The 20,304-nt window shown below is 56.1% G+C and overlaps 1 protein-coding gene across 2 annotated transcripts in view; it reads left to right on the forward strand.

Annotated features, from left to right (window-relative positions):
* Window positions 1-349: 349 nt before the first annotated feature.
* Window positions 350-20,304, forward strand: part of RFX2 (regulatory factor X2) — a 48,253-nt gene continuing 28,298 nt past the window's right edge. For both annotated transcript variants that reach the window (XM_058657769.1, XM_058657770.1), the window contains exon 1: window positions 350-356. The gene's annotated coding sequence lies outside the window, so the exon portion shown is untranslated. The remainder of the gene's footprint in view (window positions 357-20,304) is intronic.

The following is a 20,304-nucleotide window of genomic DNA, read 5'->3' on the forward strand; positions in this document are numbered from 1 at the left end:
TCTCCTGCGCCCGCCCCCGCACGCGCGCCTCCCGCCCGGCCCCGCCCCCGCCCCGCGTCGGTTGGCCAGGTCTCCCTGACGGACAGCTCGGGCAGCCAAGACGGCGGGTCCCTGCGGTCCCTGCGGTTCCTGCGGCCCCGCCCCTGCCGGGCGCCCGTTGAGGCGGGCCGTTGGAGCCTGGTAACCGTTGCCGGTAACAACGCCCCGCCCCCTGGCGGCGGCGAAGGAGGAGGAGGAGGAGGAGGAGCGGCCGGCGCCGCCGCCATAGAGACTGTAGCCGTGGAGACAGTTACTTACCAACGGGGACCAACACGCAGCAGCCGCCGCCACCGCCGCCGCGGGAGCCCGAACTCCAGGTGACCGTCGCCGCCGGACCCCGGGGTGCCGGGAGAGCTTGGGGGGGAGCTGAGGGGTACGGGGGCGGGGATGGAGGACCCCGGGGAGGGGGTGCCGGCCAGCGTCCCCCCAAAACACGTCCGTCCGATCCCGCGAACCCCAGGCGGGAGCCGTCCGTTCTCTCTTCAAACTTTCTGAGGCATTTTTTTGGGGGGTTGGGGTCGGGAGCGAAGGCCCTCCTCACGCTGTGACTTCAAAAATGCGCCCAACTTCCCAGGAACCCCTTTGGCAACTCCCCCCTTTCGGAGTCGTGGGGGTCCCCGGGAAGGGGGTCTCCGAGAAGGGGGGTCCCCCTCCTCCTCCTCCGGTCCTGTTCATCCCTCACCACCACCAGCAACACCCCCTTCTCCGTGAATTGGGGGCGCCCGGCCACTCGCTCACGCCTGACAAACTTTTGCCCGACTTTGGAAGGAGATGGGGTGTGGGGGTTTCTTCTTCTCCGGAACCGACTTTTCTCTCTCTCTCAGACACCCCCAAATCCTCAACTTGCGGCACCCTCTCTTTTTTCTTAGCCTCCAACTCCGTGCCCGGGGAGGTGGGATTGTTGGGGGGGGGGGTGCTCCAACGCCGGCTTCCTTTTGCACCTGCCCCCACCCGCGCCATGCCCTGCATTCGGTGTGTCCCGGCGTCTCCTCTTTTCCACTCGACCCTCCCGCCCCACAAAAAAACACTGAATTTCGGGGGGATTGGCCCTAGAACTCCTTTGCTGAAACGTGGGTGCGTCCGTCCTGGGACGAACTGCTTGTCTCTCCTGGTCACTTTTCTGGACCGGTCTCCCCAGGAGGCGGGCGCGCTCAGCTTTGCAGCGTTTGGGGGTTCCTCGGACACCCCCCGTTTTTCTTCACTTCTCGCCTCTCCTCCTCTCCACCCCCTCCTCGCCTCACATTCCTGGCTGTGAGGGGGACCCCGGCTCCGCCCCCGGCTTTTCCACGCCCGCCACCCCCGCGTGCGTGTGCGCGCGCGCGCGGCCACAGCTCCCCTATTTGGACCGATCTCGAAGCGAAAGAAAAGTTTGAGCAAAGCGTCGGTTTGTGGTTGACTTGTTGAAGCGCACCACAGGATCCAGGGCCGCACAGCGCGTCCGCCCCCGGCCCTGTTCCCTCTCCAACCCTGGCTTTCCTGCGTCGCTCCCTGCGCTTTGCGGTGGGGTGGAGAGGTGGGGGGCCGTTAGCACCTGCTCGGCCAGGGGAGGGGAGGGGTCCCCTGCTGGGCTTCCTGGCTGCCAGGCAGGAATGGAGCTGGGGGTTCCTCCGCGGGATCCAGGGTGGGCAGCCTGGGGGGCGCCTCGTCCCTGCCTGGGGGGCTCCCGTGGGTGCAGCATGGGTGAGGGTTTTGTTGTCCCAAAGGGCGTTGTCAGTGGAGAGCTAAAGCCTGCAGCCCTATGCCAGGCCACATCTCCTCAAGGAAATGACCAGAGCCTTTATTAAAAATACTCGAGTGCCCTTAGGTCAGGCAGGAAGTGGAAATGAGGCAAGATACTTCCGGGACCAGTAATAATGGTAATAATAATAATAATAATATCCCAGAAATAGACAAATTATTGTCAAGCTTTTTTTTTTAAAAGATTTTATTATTATTGGAAAGCCAAGATATACAGAGAGGAGCCCCTGTCAAGCTTTTTTAAAAAAAGTAAAAGTGACATAAAGACACTTGAAAGTTCAATAATAGGGCCCGGCGGCGTGGCCTAGCGGCTAATGTCCTCGCCTTGAACGCCCCGTGATCCCATATGGGCGCCGGTTCTAATCCCGGCAGCTCCACTTCCCATCCAGCTCCCTGCTTGTGGCCTGGGAAAGCAGTGGAGGACGGCCCAAAACTTTGGGACCCTGCACCCACGTGGGAGACCCGGAAGAGGTTCCTGGTCCCAGCATCAGATCGGCACGCATCGGCCCGTTGCGGCTCACTTGGGGAGTGAATCATCGGATGGAAGATCTTCCTCTCTGTCTCTCCTCCTCTCTGTATATTCTGGCTTTCCAATAATAATAATAAAAATCTTTAAAAAAAAGTTCAATAATAATACTAATAATAATTAGTCATAATTTCCAATACCAATTATGATCATAACACTCCTTAAATATGTACAATAGCCACTTGTCAAGTTTGAAAAAAAATCTCTTTTTTTAATATATCTTTATTTTGAATTTTGAATTATGTCGTAGAATTTCGTATAGGCTGGGATTTCTCCCCCCAAGCTCCCACTCCCCCCAAAAAAATCTCTTTACAAACTAAAGATACAGATGTTTCCAAACCAAATAATAACGACGGCACAGAACATCGACCAGATTACTATTATTATTATTATTATTATTATTATTATTATGTTGGCCCACATCACTGTGTTTTTAGCATGTACCAGGGCTATTGTTTTTGTCCTGTTCTTTCTCTCGTTCAAGTTTAAAGACTTAGACTGATTCTCAAATAAGCTCACTCAGCATCTCCGAGGGAGGGTGGGTGGATGGGAAGCCCTCCCCTAGGCACGGAATTTTCTTTTCCGCTGTGGCCGGGGCTGGCTCTGGCATCCACAGACTGAGGCAAGAGGTCTTAGCCGGGACTATGCCTGGGATAGCCTGCGCCCTGGGCCCTGCTTTCAGCCTGTTTGTCAGCAACTTAGGAAAAGTTTATCCCTTGCTGGGGGCTGAGCCGTCCCCAGTCATGTTAACCCTTGTGGTGCTGCCCAGAGCGAAGGATCATGGTGGCTGCTGCAGGCCATCCGTGGAGGGATGTGTCACTGTGCGTGCCTGGCTGGGGACCTGTTGGGGGGGCACCCTCACAGAAGCTGGCCAGGGAAGCCCCAGCCCGGGGACCCTCCTGACACACACACACACACACACACACACACACACACACACACGCGCACATGCTGTCAACTCTGTGACGATTCCCAGGCCGAAGGGGACAGGACTAGAAGTCACCTCGTGCCAGTTTTGGGTCCAGTCTTTGGCTGCCAAACACATACGTGCCTAATTGGCACAACGTCTCCGGTCTCCATGTTGTTAGAAGGGCTTGCGGGCTGCTCATGCCTAGGGGAAGGTGGTCGCACGCTCTCTCCAGGGTGTAGATGCCTGTTGGCTGCTCCGTAGGCCAGGTTGATTTCCTTAGAAGTGTGCCTGGCACAGCCTGTGTCCCTCAGCTGTGGGATGAACGAATGGACGGGTGCAGGGAACGTGTGTTGGGGAGAAGGGTCGCAGAGAGCCTGTGCTGTGCTGAGGGGGTGCTCCGATGGTCTCTGCGACCCCCATGCTGGCCTTATCTGGGGGGCTTCAGAGACAAACCTGCATCTGGAGGAAGCCCAGTGGGGTCCCCCTCATCCAGACCCCTCCTCCCGGGACCTGTCCCTTTAGTGTCCACTCACTCCCCCCATGGCTCAGGCCCCTCCTCCAGGGCCCGCCCCCTGGCCAGTGTCCACTCACCTCTCCTGATTGTTCGGGGACACCACATAGTCGCCCTGACTCCTTGATTTGTCCCAGGCTGTCAGCAAATCCTGCCAGCTGCTCTGTGGCAGTACGCCTGGCCGTCTCCTCCGTCCCCACACAAGTCCTGCGGTGCGTTTCAGAGCTCACACCTCACGGATCGCATTGGGAGCTCGGCCCACCCTGGCCCTCCCCATCCAGGACTCTCCGTCCAGGATCTCCCTGCCCTGGGTCTCCTGACAAGGTTCTCTTCGCTCAGCTTGCTCCTGGAGGGCTTCCTTGCCCTTCTGGCCTTTTGCTCAGTGACCCCGGGCCAACGTTCAAAGCCTGCACAGCCTGGGAACACGCTGCATGTGGTCCACATGGGTGCTGTGCTGCCCCCCACCTCCCACACCCCCAACCCCAGGGCCGGAGAGTTATTTCGCACGGTTTGAGATGCATACATGCAACAGGGTTCCGTGGCACGTCCAGGGTGGCCAGAGATGGCAGAAGGCAGAGTAGTGGAGTTACCATCTCGGGCCTTGGGGGAGCTCTGATGGGCAGCGGGGAGTCGGACGTCGGCCGTGGCCTTGGGCCGGGGCAGTGAAGGGTTTTGGTATGATATATCCGTGTGAGCTCAGAGGCCCCGCGCGAGGCCCGGCTCCCGTGCCCTCGGTAGCAGCAGCTGTGCTAGCTGTTACGATTAGAATGAAGCAAACACATGGAAAGTGGCCTGAGCTTTTTGGATGTATCCTCAGAGGCTTCAAAAAGTTTATGCACTGCCTGGCACAGTAACCTACTGGCTAACTCCTCACCTTGCACACGCTGGGATCCCATATGGACAGCAGTTCACATCCCAGCTGCTCCACTTCCCACCCAGCTCCCTGCCTGTGGCCTGGGAAAGCAGTGAAGGACGGCCCAAAGCCTTGGGACCCTGTGTGGGAGACCTGGAAGAAGCTCCTGGCTCCTGGCTTCAGATTGGCTCGGCTCCAGCTGCTGCGTCCACTCGGGGAGTGAACCAGCAGATGGAAGATCTTTTTGTCTCCTTTTCTCTGTATATCTGCCTTTCGAATAAAACTTTTTTAAAAAAATCTTTTTAAAAAGTTTACACAAAGGGCCTGGCAGCGTGGCCTAGAGGCTAAAGTCCTTGCCTTGAACGCGCCGGGATCCCGTATGGGCTCCGGTTCTAATCCCGGCAGCTTCACTTCCCATCCATCTCCCTGCTTGTGGTCTAGGAAAGCAGTCGAGGATGGCCCAAGGATATGAGATCCTGCACCCGTGTGGGAGACCTGGAAGAGGTTCCAGCCATTGCGGTCACTTGGGAAGTGAATCATCGGACGGAAGATTTTCCTCTCTGTCTCTCCTCTCTGTATATCTGACTTTGTATTAAAAATGAATAACTTTTTAAAAAAGTTTACAGAAAAATGGAATTGTTATGCATTTTTTGGTGAACTTTCTAAAAAGATTTTTTAAAAAATATTTATTCATTTGAACGGCAGAAGAACAGAAAGAAAGAGAGCCTTTCCATTTACTTATTTACTTGGGTTGTCCATGCCCGCCACAGCCAGGGCTGGCCCAAGCCACAGTTAGGGGTCTGGAACTCCATCCGGGCCTCCCATGTGGGTGGCAGGTGCCAGAGGGCTTGAGCCTCTCCTGCTGACCAGGCACATTAGCCGGGAAGCAGATGTGGGCATCCCAGGGTCGGGGGTTGGGTGGGGTGGAGTGGCTGGACACACCGCCCCCCAGTCCCTGCGAGGCCCCCTGTTTTTTAGGTCTGGTTGGGTTGCGTGGCTGCAGCCTGCCTGGTCAGTTTCAGAGTAGGAAGTGCCCTCTCCAAGTTAACTTAGAAGTTCATTGGTGCCAAGACTCCACTCTGCCAAGTGCAAGTGCCCAGGCAGAGCAAAAGGCACCGAAGAGGCACCTTTGCGCTTTCAGCTGCTGTTTGTGGAGCAAGCCCTGTTTGGAATCCCTCGGCGAACCTGTCACTGGCCGGTGCCTGCTCTGCGGGGCGCGCTGGCAGTTGGGTACACTGACAAACTGGTTTGCCTTCTCTGTTATCACTGGCTCTCGGATGCCGGCCGATGCAGGGCTGGGAGGAGGGCAGCTGGAGCCAAGCGAGCGCCGGCCTGGCAGGCAGGCCAGGGCTTGAGCGAGTGAGGGGAGTGCCTGGAAGCCGTCGGCCGGGCCTGGAGCACCTCATGTGATTTCTGCTGAACTCGCATTCCTCTTTTATGATACACACGTCCCACATGGTTTAAGACCCCGTGCGATGCCCTCGGCAGTTGCTCAGCCTTATTTCGTCATGTTTGTAGATTCTGGCTTTCCAGAAAATACGGTTGACTTGCTGCTACCTGCTTACAGAGGCGGCAGACCCGTCGACACCTGCTATGGTGCGCTTTTAGAGAAGGGGAAGAAATGTTGCTAACACCCAAGAACTGGTAGAACTGAGAAGCAATGAGCTGATGGTACCAACGTGTCTCAGCTGCAGTTCAGGGAAGCCCAGCCGGGCTCTACACACCCTGACCCTGGCTCGCCCTGCTCTGGTCTCTCAGCTGTTGGGAGCCTCCATGCAAAGGCCGGTGCCTTGGCAACGGGAGGGTGATTCAGGATGGGTAATTCACAATTGCAGGCGTGAACTTGAGCCAGGAACAAAGCAGAGCCGTGTGATGCCACCTGGGCCACTGATGTTTTCTTGAAGACGCCAGCTAGGCAATCAGAACCCGGGGAATTCAGAGGGAAGAACCGGATTGGGAATGGCAGATGCAAAGGCCCTGGGGTCAGCTGGACCAGTCGAGGGTCCAGGGAAAGGGATCCAGTGTTTATGTCTGGTGCATGAGGGCAGGCGAGGCAGGGCCCATCTCCAGGCACAGCTGCTCCGTGTGTTCATTATGCTGTACAGAGAGGAGCAGAGACAGGGAGAAAGATGATTCACTCCCCAAGTGGCCACAGCGGCTAGAGCTGAGCCAATCCAAAGTCAGGAGCCAGTAGCCTCTTCTGGGTCTCCCACGCGGGTGCAGGGGCCCAAGGCTTTGGGCCGTCCTCGACTGCTTTCCCAGGCCACAAGCAGGGAGCTGGATGGGAAGTGGAGCAGTCGGGATTATGGGATCCCGGCACATGCAAGGCAAGGACTTTAGCCACTAGGACCCAATAGGCTGGTGTTTTAGGGACAGGGTGGAAGGTGACACTTTGAGAGAGGGACCCCAGAAGGCTGGGCTGGGAAGGAGAGAGATGGGTCCAGCACCATGCCCAGCTGGCTTGCCATATTAAGAGACAGATGGAGGGGGGTGCGTTTCTGGCATGCAGCTGGGTGTTCGGGTCGGGATCCCAGGGCCATCCAGGCAAGAGGTCAGGACTTAGGAGTGGCTGGCGTGTCATTGGCCATCTCCATCTAGGGAAAGGATGAAATCACCCAAGAAGTGGGTGGAGAGAGAGAGAGACATAGCCAAGGGCAGAGCCGGGGAGCCTGCGGGCGGCCCACGAGCGTCCGAGGCAGGCTTCTTGGCTAGGCCAGTGTGGCCAGGTGGGAACAGACAGGGTCCTTCCAGAAGTTCATGGGCAGTGGGACTAGAAGGTGCCACACATTTTCTGGGAACTTTTGGGAGGTCACCCCATACAGTCTAACGGCATTCGGCACCTTTCACATGGATGTGTAGCCAGCACTTCCTCGGGTCTCCATGGAGCAGTCACTCCCTAATCGTGTCTCCCAGTCCCTGTCTCCGTGGATCTGACACCCCAGGGGGCTCCTGGGGGTGACATCCTGCCGTGGTCCTTCTGGGATGAGTGGTCTGATCCAGCACTATGTCCTTGAGGCTCACGCCTGCTGTGCCAGGGGTCAGGGTCTCCCTGCGTCCCCAGGCTGAGTCACGCCCCGCAGCACAGGCAGCCCGCACTGGGTGTGTGCATCTTCCTGCGTGTGAACACACTCAGGCTGCATCTGCCTGTTGGCTGCGGTGAGTGGTGAATCCGGCTGGAAGGAGGAGGTTTTGAAGGGACTCGGGGCAGGGGGGGGCTCCAGAGAGGCTGGGGAGCGGGAGGAGGAAATGACTACCGTAGAACTGAATGTTGCAGGCAGGCATGCAGTGTAGCGGGGTAGAACGCCACTAGAGGTGCCCACATCCCCAAGGTTGAGGGTGTGGCGCTTGTCCCACCTCCTCCTCTCCCCGCAGCGCCAGCACCCCTGCGCCCACACACCCCGGGGGAGGCAGCAGGTGGCTCCACTGGTTGAATCCCTGCCACCACCCCCCATGGGAGACCCAGATTGACTGTCTGGCTCTCAGTTGTGGCCTGGCCCTGACCTGGCTATTCAGGGAAAGAGCCAGTGGGTAGGAGAGATTTCTGTTTCTGTACTAAATGAAGCTAAGTAGATACAGTTAACAATAATAATAGCAACACAAGAACCCAAGACCAGTAAGAGTAAAGTTCAGGAAGGACCAGAAGGCTGACACTTGCCCCAGAACAAGCAGCGGGGCGTGGGGAACCAACACACAGGATTCAGTCCCCTGTCCCCCTGACAGGCTTCCAGAAGTCTGTTCTTGAAAGTCAAGTGAGAGAGAACCTTTCATCCGTTAGTTAATTCCATAAACAGTTGCCCACAGCCAAGGCTGAGCCGCGCTGAAGCCAGGAACTTGATCCACATTCCCACGTGCCTGGCAGGCGCCCACGCACTTGGCCCGTCCTCCCCTTTCTTCCCAGGGGCACAAGCAAGGAGCTGGACGGGAAGTGGAGCAGCTGGGACACGAACCCATGCTCCTGCGGGATGCTGGCATTCTAGGGAGGTGGGCTTAGCTTGTTGTGCAACAATGTTGGGTCCCCCCCGTGCTTTTTTTTTTTTCAATTGCAAGCTGTCTTTTAGAAATAGTACCTATTCCGAGGGATCCATTTGGAAAAGAGTGTTCTAGAAGAATTCACTTTACCATGGGTTATTTCTGGGATGGGCACTAGGGGTGTAGGGGGTGAAAGCGGTGTCTCCATTCATTCATCAAGTACTCGTGGGCACGCAAGGTACTAATTATTACAGTGCAGTATTTAAGCGTTATTAATCCATCGCCATGTAGAAAAAGGCTGGGAGGCAGGGGGACACGAGACAACATGTCAGACTGTCAGGATGGAGGTCGGTCTGAGCTGGCCGTTACTTCCGGAGTGTTGGGGCTGGGTCAGTCGTGGTGTGGTCAGCCTGCCAAGCCTTCCAGGGACCCATATAGACAAACAGAACTTCTGGTAGCTGGCTGACTGAGTTCTTAACTCGTCTGTCTCAGTTCCCTCCGGGGGCATGTACTTAGCTGTCGACCCACTCCCTGCGCCGACCAGGGAAGGCCAGCATGCAAAAGAAACATTTCACCCAGTGCCAGAGGGGTCCAGCACGGCTGCCAGATGGCACCTCCCCGCCTGGGTTTCCGGTGAATGTCCTGCTCGCTGCCTTCGCCATTCACACCACTCGCTGGTGTCCTTACCCCTTCTCCATGTTGGAAGCAGCCCTGCACTCATGCCCCGGGAGCCTCACTCCTGCAGCCCGCGGCTCCCCCCTGCACCTGCTGGCCCCTGTGGCTTGATGCTCTGTGGCTAGACTGGCGCTCATCCCTTCGTCTCTTCCCACCAGCCATTCCTGGGGGCTTCCGGGCTGACCCTGAAGGAGCGCACGGCTGGCACCTTCACCCTGCTGTGGTCGGCCACACAGGTGCCCAGGCCCCTTCTTCTTCTTGTCCTGACAGTTCAGACCAGGCTGGCACCCCCTAGGCCCTCTATCTTCTTCGCCTCATCTTTTTTTTTTTAAAGATTTATTCATTTTTTTTTATTACAGTCAGATATACACAGAGGAGGAGAGACAGAGAGGAAGATCTTCCGTCCGATGATTCACTCCCCAAGTGAGCCACAACGGGCCGATATGCACCAATCCGAAGCCGGGAACCTGGAACCTCTTCCGGGTCTCCCACGCAGGTGCAGTGTCCCAATGCATTGGGCCATCCTCCACTGCTTTCCCAGGCCACAGGCAGGGAGCTGGATGGGAAGTGGAGCTGCTGGGATTAGAACCGGAGCCCATATGGGATCCCGGGGCTTTACAAGGCGAGGACTTTAGCCGCTAGGCCACGCCGCCGGGCCCCTTCGCCTCATCTTTTACCCACTGTCCTAATGGACTTGCGGAACTGTGCCAGGAGCCAGGATCCGGGAAGGCACAAAGGCAAGGAAGTGTTCCGAAAAAGTTCCAGGTTGACAAATGGCTTGCTTCAGACATTGCCTGTTTGGGTAGCCACCCGCATGGAGACCGCTTGTTTGCCTAAGATAATGGTTGGGCCAAGCCAAACCCAGGCCAAGCCCTCCGAGACAAATGCGGGTCATGCTGTGAAGTGGGTGTTTGGGCCAGGGCTGTTACATGAAAGCCAGGTAGCAAATGGCCAGAGGCCACACTTTCACTTCAGAGGTGGCCTTGCTGTGGCCAGCCACCTGTGGCGGGAGTTTCCATGGTGACGTTGCCCCACCCAGCACCACTGATAGGAGTTTCCATGGCGACGCCCATCCTCACCTGCTGCCTGATAGAGTGTACTTCCGCTTTGCTCCCCCAAACCTTTGCAGACCCATCCTGAACAGTGGCACCCCCCCTTGTCCTCCTGCTTCCCCTCTCTGTGGAACACCCCTGCTGGGGTTGGGAACTCTGCCCCCCACCAGCCTGCTCTCCAACACGGCCTTGTCTGTCACGGACCCGTGAGGAGGCAGAGCTGCCTCTCTGCTGCTGGCTGACCCTCAGGACCGGGTGACTCTCCATGCCGGGGGCAGGCGTGGAACGGCACCCCAACTTCCTCCTCTCCTTTATTCCCAAGTCATGACGACCAGTTGTGTGTGCAGCCCTTGCCAGCTGGCCCCAGGCTGGGGACCACTGGACTAGTCAGCCAGATGTGGTGTGCACGTGTTCCGGGAAGTCATCGTGTCCTCCGTTGGGTGAATCACTGCCTGCTCCACGTCCAGCAGGCCAGAGTACACCCCACTTCCTGCAGACCATTGCACACCCCACTTCCATCAGGCGGTTGAACGTCCCACATCCTGTGGGCAGCTGCACACCACGCTTCCTGGAGGTCACTGCACATGGGGTTTCTGGTCTGATATGCAAATGAATGACACATGGCGTGGGGACGCATGTTCTTTAGGATGATGAGGCCAAGGCCAGCTGCTGTTTCCTCGTTTTTTAAAAAAGATTTATTTTTTTTTTATTGGAAAGTCAGATATACAGAGAGAAGGAGAGACAGAGAGGAAGATCTTCCGTCCGATGATTCACTCCCCAAGTGGCCGCAATGGCCAGAGCTGAGCCGAGTCGACCTGAAGCCAGGAGCCAGGAGCCTCTTCCGGGTCTCCCACGCAGATGCAGGGTCCCAAGGCTTTGGGCCATCCTCGACTGCTTTCCCAGGCCACAGGCAGGGAGCTGGATGAAAAGCAGGGCTGCTGGGGTTAGAACCAGCGGCCATATAGGATCCCGGTGCATGCAAGGCCAGGACTTCAGCCACTAGGTTACCGTGGCAAGTCCCTGACCTTCAGTTTTAACAAGAAACACAAATCAAGAAACCCTCGTCGGAGACCCAGGCACCTTCCAAATTCCGTGGTGCTGGTTGGGTATTAATGAACATCCCAGCATTGCAAACGTGGTCTGTCTGTACCAAGTCCCCAAGGAGACTTTCAGCACCTCTCATACTGTCTGACTTTTCTACCCAGCTAAAATGTCAAGAGAGTTTTTTCCAGAAGGTTTGGCTTTGGTGGGGTGGGGAGAGTTCTCACTTGGCATGGGATTTTTAAAAAAATATTTATTTACTTATTTTTATTGGAAAGGTAGCTTTTTAGAGAGGAGAGACAACGATCTTCTGTCTGGCGCCCATATGGGATGCTGGCACATGCAAGGCAAGGACTTTAGCCACTAGGCTACCGCGCCAGGTCCGGATGGGATGAATTTTGCTAGGAGCTGAGTCCAGAGTACAGAATATGCAGCACCTCCTATAGCCAAGCTACTTGCAAGGGACTGACCGGTCTCCTATTTCACTCCGTTGGTCCCTTTGGATGTGGAACAAGCAAGACCACTCCCCTCCGTGTTCACAGGAAAGGCAGAGGTGTAGGGCGCGTTGTCTGAATGTAAAAGCGTGGGTTTTACTGTAGCTCAGGCAAGCAGTAGGAGACAGGAAAGCTGAATGAGCACCCCAAAAAGTCAGCCCGAACCCCGAGCTGTGCCAGGGGACACGGTTAAAGAATCAGTGGAGGAACACATATTAGGTTCATTTTGTAAGCAAATAATTATTTTTTAAAAATCTGTTTGATTCATTTGAAAGGCAAAGAGACAGAGACCTTGCATCTGCTGGCTCGCTCCCCAGATGTCAGCAGTAGCTGGGGTTAGGCCAACCAAAAGCGGGGTGCCCGTGACCCCACCCAGGTCTGCCACGGGAAAGTGGGTAGCTGAGACCCAAATCCTGGGTCGTCACCACTGCCTCCCAGGAGCCTGGGATCAGGAGGGGAGCTCCCTGCCTGTGGCCTGGGAAAGCAGTGGAGGACGGCCTAAAGCCTTGGGACCCGGCACCCACGTGGGAGACCTGGAAGAAGCTCCTGGCTCCTGGCTTTGGATCAGCGCATCAACGGCCATTGCAGTCACTTGGGGAGTGAATCATCGGACGGAAGATCTTCCTCCTCCTCTCTGTATATTTGACTTTGCAATAAAAATAAATCTTTTAAAAAGAAAAGAACAGGAACCAGATGGGCTGAAGTCGGCCTGCCGGTGATCGGCCGACACCTGCCGCTGTGGGCTGGATCCCAGGGTTCCAAGTGGCCACCACAGCCCTTCCCCGAGTGGCCCAGCCTGTTGTACCCATTCCCCCTCCCCGCAGCTCCACTCTGTGCCACAGCCTGCCCTTGAGCTAGCCCATCCCTCCGCTGGATGTCCCGACAGGGTCCCTGAGATCCCCCCACCCACCAACCCCACCATGTGAGGCTGCCAGGGCACAGATGCCAGGCCTGGCTCTACGTGGCACCTCTACATGGCTTCCCTGGGTTGACATCTCACTGACTCCCTCTGCCTGCTGGCAAATAGCATGGGGTCTCCTTGCCATTTCCACATGCGTTCACGGCTTGGTGATTTCTTCTGAGGGCCCTCACCCATCCACGTACCCACACGTGTCATCTGGGATGTTTGAATAGTCGTGTCGCAAATAGAGAAGCAAGCATAATTTAGTAAGCACTTCGTTCAATGAGTGTGGTTGGAAATACTGGTATTGTAAGACACAATATGTGAACAGGTGACCACTGAGGTATCTCATGTGGAGTTTTGGTGTGTGTATTTAGGCTTAGAAATGGCAGTTTTGAACCCAGCACAGTTCCAGTGACCCGTGCGGCCGGCAGCCCCAGCCCTGGACTGCGTAGGTGAATATGTCAAAGTGAAGACGGGCTCAAGTTTTAAATCATTTCTTTTCTTCCCCCCTCCCTTTTTTTTTTTTTAAGATTTATTTATTAATTTGAAAGGCAGAGGTGATGAAAGAGAGAGATCTTCCACCGCTGGTTCGCTCCCCCAGTGGCTGAGGCTGGGTCCAGCCAAAAAACCAGGAGCCAGGAGCTGATCCTGTTCTCCCAGTTCCATTGGGTACGGGAGCCCCAGCACTGGGGCACGCTCTTCGACCTTCCCAGGTGCATTGGCAGGGAGCTGGATGAGAAGTGGAGCCGCGAGGGAGGGGAGGGGACCTGAGATGCCACGCCCTGTAGCCAGCCCAGCGGGAACTCCTCTCTGTGCTTGGGTTAAAAGGGAGGCCCCTGTCCACTCCCACCCCAGCCTGGAAGGGCCCTGCCTCACCTCCTCTGACCCCACGGGCGCCTCTTCCCCACACAGGGCAGGTGCATTCCAGCCTTCAAGACTCTGGTCACTACTGGCCCAACTGATGGATCAGCTTGTTTCAGAATAGCGGTTAGCACCTGGCAAGAGCCCATGTGGTCACTCGCTGCACGGAGTTCAGCAGACCCTTGAGGCCAGCCCCCTCTTGCCCTGGGACCTGCTCCCTGACAGGCCTGTCAGATCACCTCGCTCGGTCACCGCGTGCACTGGCCCCCTGCCTGTGGGTGCCTGTGGGAAGCCCCAGCAGCTCAGCAGGTGTGGGCCACCATCTCCCTCTGCAAGCTGGTTCTTGCTCACCTTAACTCCAGGCTCCCCCTTGCCTAGCAACCACACCTCCTGTTCCTTTGGGTTTCCTACTGATGTCAGGCAGTGTGAAGCCCCTGACTGCCTCTCCTCTCCTCCCTGCCCTGTACTTCCTTCCCAGAAGCCCCATGGGTGGACAGTCTCCCAGCCACACAGACTAGTCCAGAACTGCCTGATGGGGGGCCAGGAGGAGGACTTGGGGGGACTTGACTTCCAGTGGTCTCTTCTGCTCACGGAGCGCTCACTGTGTCCTGCTGTCAGACCTGGCTCCTTCCTGGGGTAAGGTTCTTTCCCTGCAGCTCTGCACAAATCATTGAAAGTCAGGATCTCCAGGGCCTGCGTTCAGACACAGCCGGTCCTGGCATCCTGTGTGAATGCTGGTTCAAATCCCAGCTGCTCCCTCTCCAGTCCAGCTCTCTGCAAAGCAGGTGATGGCCCCACGTACGGGGACCCATGTGGAGCCCTGGCCTTAGCAGCAATTTGGGAGGGGGGTGAGTCCTGTTTTTTTTTTTTTTTTTAAGGATTTGTTTATTTAAAGGCAGAATTACAGAGGAGAGAAAGATCTTTCATTTACGGGTTCACTCCCTAAATAGCTGCAATGACTAAAGCTGAGCCAATCTGAAGCCAGGAGCCAGGAGCTTCTTCCGGGTCTCCCACACGGGTACAGGGTCCCAAGGCTTTGGGCCGTCCTCCACTGCCCTCCCAGGCAGAGAGCTGGATGGCAAATGACACCGCCGGGATACAAACCAGTACCCATATGGGATCCTGGCACTTCCGGGGGAAGACTAGCCCATTGGCCCTGGCGCCCGGCCACCCCTTCCGTGACTTTCTGAGTGACGGCTTGTCGCAGCAGAAGTGTTCAGAGCTGTGGCTTTGGCAGGAACCCCGGAGGTTGGAAAGGGAGCCGGGCCTCTGGGGGGGACCCACCTCATGCCCTTGCCCAGCCAAGTAGGGACGTGTCCCTAGGGAAATCAACCCCTCCCCTCCCCCCAAGCTGCCCCAGATTCCCGGGCAGGGTTGGGCCGGGGAGGAGGAGTAGGGGGCGTAGCGGTCACTCCGGCAGTTTTTAAGGTGTGGTTCTTTATCAGCACAGCTCCCGCCTGGCCTGTCTGAATTCCTAAATGCAGGTGGTGGGCAAGGTATTTGGCCTGTGGCTGCCTGGGAGGCGGAGGGGGCGTGGCTCACCAGCACCCCACATCCATCCACCCAGAGGCCCTCTGCACACTGTGTGGCTTGGGGGTCACTTCCAGGCGCTGAACCCCTTCACTCAGTTGAAGAGCCCTCTTGGTGGAGGAGGGGGCTGGTGGGCGTTTAGCTTCAGGCCCCAGCGAGTCTGTCCGAGTCTCCTCTGACCGGTCAAGGTCACCCTGTGTGTGGGCTGAGGCGAGGGGGTTTCAGAAAGTCCAGGGAAGCTGCTCTGAGCTCTGTATGGATTTCCAAGTGTGCGGCACCCGGCCAAACAAGCTTCAGTGCCATTTCCCACACTCACAGCTTTGCCCTGCACCTTAGGGGTGAGCCACGTCCTGGAGCGCCTGCCGGTGCCCTTCCGCCCTCCCCCTTACAGAGGCCTGGGGACCACCCTGCACGTGTGCACACCTGTGTTTGAGAACCTGGGGTGGGAACAGAATCGGTCGGCGGGGGGGAAGCCAAGAGGAGCTCTAATAAGAACGGGGAGCAGTGCGGCAGGCGGATTTGTGTGTCCTTTCCCATGGCTCTTGGCAGCCAGCTCAGCAGGTGCCTGGCACAGCAGTTAAGGCATCACTTGGAATGTTCACGTCCCACACCACAGGGCCTGGGTTCAAGTCCCAGCGGCGCTCTCAATGCCATCTTCTTGCTCGGGCACGCCCTGGGAGGCATTGGATGTCGGCTCAAGCACTTGGGTCTGCCACCACCACGTGGAGGCCCAGATGGAGCTGGACCAGCCCGGTCAGTGAGCCAGTGAATGAGGAAGTCCTCGCATGCGCCTTTCAAGCAGATGAAAAATTAATAACTTGCAAAAACTTGCTAAAGAGACAGTGTTCTAAAACTCTGCACTTGAATTCTGTTTTCCACGAAACTTCTTCAAATTCTCTCCTCTATTCCTCTCTGTGAGAAACTCAACTGTAACCAGACTCCGGCCTCACCAGCGCATCTGCCTCCCCGTATGTCTCTTTCCACAGATGACTGCATGTTCATACATTGTTGATTTTTTTTCGATACTGGCCTTGGTGAGCCAATTGGGGCAATGAACACTGAATGAATCGTGGTGGTGATGTTTATATGGTGCGATCATATAATTGCCCCCGCGTTAACCGTTTGTGCAAGCAATCATTTAATTTCGCGTTAATTAAGTGCTGACCCACATAACCCCTTCATTTAACGGCCATGTAGCTGCTTGGATCTTTTTTTTTTTAAGATTTATTTATTTTTATTGTAAAGTCAGATATACAGAGAGGAGAGACAGAGAGGAAGATCTTCCATCCGATGATTCACTCCCCAAGTGACCGCAAAGGCCGGTGCTGCGCCAATCTGAAGCCAGGAGCCAGGAACTTCCTCCAGGTCTCCCACGCGGGTGCAGGATCCCAAGTCTTTGGACCATCTTCAGCTGCCTTCCCAGGCCACAAGCAGGTAGCTGAATGGGAAGTGGAGTAGCCAGGATATGAACTGGTGCCCATATGGAATCCCAGACATGCAAGGGGAGGACTTTCGCCACTAGGCTACCTTGCTGGAGCTCCCATCTACTGGGTCATTCCCCCAAGATCTTGTGCCAATTGATACAGCCTGCAGGCAGAGCCGAAAGCCAGAGCTCTGCCAAGTCTTCCAGCAGGGTGGACTTGGTCCATCCCAGGCTGCCTTCCGGGGTACGTGTCAGCAGGGAGCAGGAGCCGGGAATGACACCCCAGTGTTCCGATGTGGGCTGCGGGCATGATGACCCCTGGGCTCAGTGAGTTGTCTAGTTTTGTGATTCATCAGACTGAAGATCTTCCTGTCTATCTCTCCTCGTCTCTGTATATCTGACTTTCCAATACAAATAAATAAATCTTTGAAAAAAAAAAAAAAAAAGACCGGTTTCCCATAAAGCCCGCCCTGGGTGGCGCAGTGGCTTTTCAGGGGTCAGGGAGACCTGTCTGGTGAGCTGCACCCCGAGGCACCCCTGCCTGTCACCAGGCGAGCACTAGCGGCATCATCACCTGGTGTGAGCGCAGTCACGTGACACGGACCCTCAAGGCAGTCGGGAGGCGCGGTCAGCATGGACTGTCCTGTGAGGCTGCGCACTGAGCCCAGCCTCCCAGCATGCATGTGGGTGTCTGTTTTTAGAAAATTAAAGAGTGCACGCTAAGCAGCTGCTTGTCCCATGTTGGAGCTGCTGCTTCGACTCCCAGCTGCCCCACTACCCTTCCAGCACCCCCTGCTAATACACCTGGCAAGGCACCAGGGGATGGCCACATGCTAGGCCCCTGCTGTCCACGTGGGAGACCCTGATGGAACTCCAGGCTCCTGGCTTCGGCCCGGCCCAGTCCCGGCTGTTAGAGTCATCTGGGGAGTGAACCAGTGGGTGAAGGATCGCTTTGATTCTGACTTTCAAATAAATGAGTGTTTGGGTTGTAAAAAGAAAAGTACGCTGTGCAATAACAATAAAAAGTGTAAATGCAGCATCCGGGCATCGCCCTGCAGCGTAGAGCACAGGACCACGCGGGTCTGTCCCCGCAGCGTGTCGCGAGCTGTGTGACTGCTGCACCAGCAGCATCGTACAACCCGTCACCTATCCAATTTCAGAGAGTTCTGTCATCCCCCGAATGAAGCTGTCATCAGCGGTCCCTTCCCTCCCCTCCGTGTCCCCAGCTGCTGGTGGCCGCGGCCGCGCCTCCTGCCTTGTGTGTTCGCCTGTTCGGAACGTTTCCTCCCCGCGGCGTCACGCGTGCTGTGGCCTTTCCGTCCCTCCCTGAGCGTAATCTTGTCAGGCTTATCCCATACTGCGACACGTGTCAGGGCCACATTTCTTTTATTCATTGAAAGAAAGAGGAGAGACAGAGAGCAAGATCTTCCATCCGCTGATTCACTCCCCAAGTGGCTGCAACGACTGGAGCTGAGCCAATCCGAAGCCAGGAGCCAGGAGCTCTTCCAGGTCTCTCACACAGGTACAGGGTCCCAAGGCTTTGGGCCACCCTCGACTGCTTTCCCAGGCCACAGGCAGGGAGCTGGATGGGAAGTGGGGTAGCAGGATTAGAACCAGTGCACATATGGGATTCTGGTGCATGCAAGAGGAGGAATATACAATTGAGCCATCATGCCGGGTCCTGGGGCCTCATTTTTGTTGCTTGCTGCCTAATTTTCTTTTGTGTGGGCGAATTGCATTTTATTTGCCCTTTTTTTATCTTTTTAAAAGTTCTTTGTATTGGTGATCTGAGAGGTGAAAAGATACAGCTAGAGCGGAAGAGGGAGGGAGGGAAGGAGAGAGAGAGAGAGAGAGAGAGAGAGAGAGAGAGAGATTGAGATCTACCATCTGCTGGTTCACCCCCCCCACCACCACCAGTGGCCAGGATGGCTGGGGCTGAGCCGGGTCTTGAGGCTCGGCGCTCCATCTGGGTTCCCCGTGGAGAAGTGATCCCAGTCATCCCTGCCTCCTCCCAGGGCGGCAGTCAGGAGCCAGAGCCGGGTCTCGAACCCAAGTGTTCTGACATTGTCTGTGGGCATCTGAGCCACTCGGCTTCACTCCCACCCCTGTCTGTTCACCAATGGACACTCGGGGCGTTCCCGTTTTGGGGCTGCCCCGAGCAGCTCAGCTCTAAGCCCCCTGTTTCAGAAAGCAAAAGGTTGTATGCTCTTGGGAATCTTGTAATGGTGGAGAATGGTGCCCATGGCTGGAGTGTGGCACACACGGGGTGCGAGGGGGCATGAGGGGCGGGGAGCGGCTCCCAGGGAGGGTGAAGGGGCAATCAGGGCTAACAAGTCATGTTGGGAGAGGCCGAGCGTGGAGTGGGTGGTCGGAGTGACAAACCACATAAGCACGCCCTGGAAGGCACGTGGGGCCCACGCGGGGCAACGCCCCGAGGCCTTTATCAGGATCCTGGGTGGGTGACGTCAGCGTGGAGCTGTTTCAGCCTGCCAGTAGCTGGCAGCGCCCAGCTCGGCGAGGGAGCTCGCTGGGACTGACCACAATGGAGAGCTTGCCGGGGGCTGCCCTTGGCCATCAGCTGGCCAGCCCCGTGGTCCTGGCCTTGCTGACCAAACCGCCCAAAGTGGGTAGAACGGAGAGATGGAGAGAGAAACAGAAGGTTGGCCCAGCCCTGACATATCTCATTATGTGTATGCAGATATTACAAAACAAAACACAATTAAAAATTCTGAAATTTGAAACACTCCCAGTCACAAACATCTGGATAAGGGAACACTGTTAAGTCTGCAAAATAGGCCCCTTTCATTGGATTTTTTTTTTAAGATTTATTTATTTTTATTGGAAAGTCAGATTTACAGAAAGGAGAGACAGACAGAAAGATCTTCCAACTGCTGGTTCACTGCCCAAGTGACCGCAACAGCCAGAGCTGAGCCAATCCGAAGCAACGAGCCAGGAGCCTCTTCCAGGTCTCCCACGTGGGTGCAGGGGCCCAAGGCTTTGGGCCATCCTCCACTGCTTTCCCAGGCCACAGGCAGGGAGCTGGATGGGAAGTGGAGCTGCTGGGATTAGAACTGGTGCCCACATGGGATCCTTGTAGGTGCCAGATGAGGATTTAAGCACTAGGCTACCGCATCAGTGCCAGAGGCAAGCCTCAGCCGAGTTCAGAGCTCGAGAAGGGTGTGTGGGGCAGGTGTAAAGAGAAAAGACGGAGCACTGCTTTTTCAGGATCATAATGGACAAAGCAAGGCAGCTGTCCCCTTTCTTTGTAACGGAAGCAGTCACACGCTCTGACTTCTCACACCTAGTCCAGTGGGTGTTCCTGGAGATAGTTCTGCCAATCGTCTCCCCTTGAGCCGGGATATTAGCCATCCTGAGCCTGTGGTCAGGAAGTTCTCAGAGACGGTGTATATTAATCACTAACACATTCCTACTACAATCCTTATTCTACAACTTGATCTTGAATCAGTTAAGGGAGGACACGCCTCACAGAAGGAGGGACCTCAAGATCAAGGAAAAAAGGAAAAAAAAAAAAACCCTCCACATAGATTGGAATCACACCTAGGGACTTAAACACCCTACATTAGCACATGGTCCATGGGGGACAGCCGAGACAGCATGAACAGTAAAAGGTCCTTTTGTCAAAACGTTGTTAGCAACATTAAATTTCAAGCTCCCATGGATAGTAAAGACCAACTCCACAGTGGCAAATAATGCTTCAATAGGTTACAGAATTCTCAATGGCATGGTCGGGTGTGCCTGCGAAGGGGGGTGGAACTGCC

This window comes from Ochotona princeps, chromosome 33, assembly GCF_030435755.1.
Source record: "Ochotona princeps isolate mOchPri1 chromosome 33, mOchPri1.hap1, whole genome shotgun sequence".
Classification (NCBI taxonomy): domain Eukaryota; kingdom Metazoa; phylum Chordata; class Mammalia; order Lagomorpha; family Ochotonidae; genus Ochotona; species Ochotona princeps.